Below are 1,601 nucleotides of genomic sequence, written 5' to 3' on the forward strand. Positions count from 1 at the left end.
TCCCAGCCTTCATGGATTAGGTTCCAGCATTTTGGAAACGGCTGATATTTTCTCTCCATATAGCTCAGGTTCATGAAGAACCAAAGTTCTCCTATAGCAAAATTGTATCTTGGAGGCCAGAAAAACACTCATCACCTCCGTGTAAGCATGGAGGTGATGCACACATCTTTTTAAGCACACATTTACGTACCCATTTAATGCTCTCAAAACCTCCTAAGGTTGTTGTTACTAATATTGTTAAGAATGCTCCATGAGGGGGGGGGCGCCTGGATGGCTCAGTGGTTGGGCTTCTGCCTTGGGCTAGGGTCATGGTCTCAGGGTGCTGGGATGGGGCCAGCGTGGGGCTCCCTGTTCAGTGCGGAGCCTGCTTCTCCCTCTCCTCCCCACCTGTGCTCTCTCTCACTATTTCTGTCTCTGTCTCTATCTCAAATAAATAAATAAAATCTTAAAAAAAAAAAAGAATGCTCCATGAGGGCAAGGATTTTTTTTTTTCTTGTTTTTGTTTACTGCTTTACCTCTATTATCCAGAATAGTACCCAGCAAAGATTAGGTACTCACTAAATATTTAAACAATATGGCTCTTCGGAGAAAAGGAGTGTAAAGGAAATATGCTAGCAGCAATGAGAACTTAAGGAGTCCTCGTAAAAATGTGATTTGTGGGACAATATAATATTTGGAATCATTCATTCAGCAAAGATATACTAGTGGCTGTGATGTGCCCGGCATTCCTTCCCATAACGAGGGCACCACACTAAACTGAACACTGAAAGGCCTGCTCTTACGAAGCTCACATTCTGCTGGGGGAGGGTGAAAACAAACCAAGAAAATACACTATGTTGTTAGACATGGTAACGAAGAAACACACAGCAGGTGAGGGATGAGACTGTTGGAGGAGGGTCCCGGTGAAGACGTGGTCAGCCAAGCGTTCCCTATGGAGACCTAGTGAATTGCAGAAGCCAGCCCCGTGCATATCTGAAAAGAAGGCTTACTTGTGCTCACTTTCTCTCATTCTCCGGGAGCCTATGGTGTAAGGTTTTTAAACATAGATGAGCATGTACCAATAGGCACACATCGGCACCTATAACTTTGATTTTATCAACGGAATGCAAATATGTTAGGTTATTATTTACACACAGAGATCCTATAAAATGCCAAGAAGAACCAGAAGTCTTTGCAGGATTGGACTGTTTGGCAGGCATATCTCATCTAAGAAATGAAGGAAGAGACTTAGGGGGAAGTAAGTTGCTCCGTCTCTCATTGGCTTGTGATTGTCCCTTACTCATCATATAAACCCAAGATGCAGTCACTGATGAGAGCATAGAAGATACTAGAGACTCCACAGAGACGTAGCACAAGTAAGTGATACGACTGAACTCTACAAAGATAAGAAATGAGATAGTGTTCTTTCTTCATCTTAGTGTTTTTTATTACTGTGATATTCTGTGTGTGACTGAGCAACTGATACCTATTTTCACCATGCCACTCATTCAGCTCTCATTCAGAGCCTCTCTGTTAGTGGCCAGGTAGAAATCAAACAGTAGTTTTCTTTCTTTCTCTTTCTTTCTTTCTTTCTTTCTTTCTTTCTTTCTTTCTTTCTTTCT

General features: G+C 42.2%; 1 protein-coding gene across 1 annotated transcript in view; it reads left to right on the forward strand.

Moving 5' to 3' along the window:
- Positions 1-1,020: 1,020 nt before the first annotated feature.
- Positions 1,021-1,601, forward strand: part of HPGDS (hematopoietic prostaglandin D synthase) — a 26,339-nt gene continuing 25,758 nt past the window's right edge. The window contains exon 1 of the mRNA XM_021680396.2: positions 1,021-1,355. The gene's annotated coding sequence lies outside the window, so the exon portion shown is untranslated. The remainder of the gene's footprint in view (positions 1,356-1,601) is intronic.

The sequence above is a fragment of the Neomonachus schauinslandi genome, chromosome 2, assembly GCF_002201575.2.
Source record: "Neomonachus schauinslandi chromosome 2, ASM220157v2, whole genome shotgun sequence".
In the NCBI taxonomy this organism is placed as follows: Eukaryota; Metazoa; Chordata; class Mammalia; order Carnivora; family Phocidae; genus Neomonachus; species Neomonachus schauinslandi.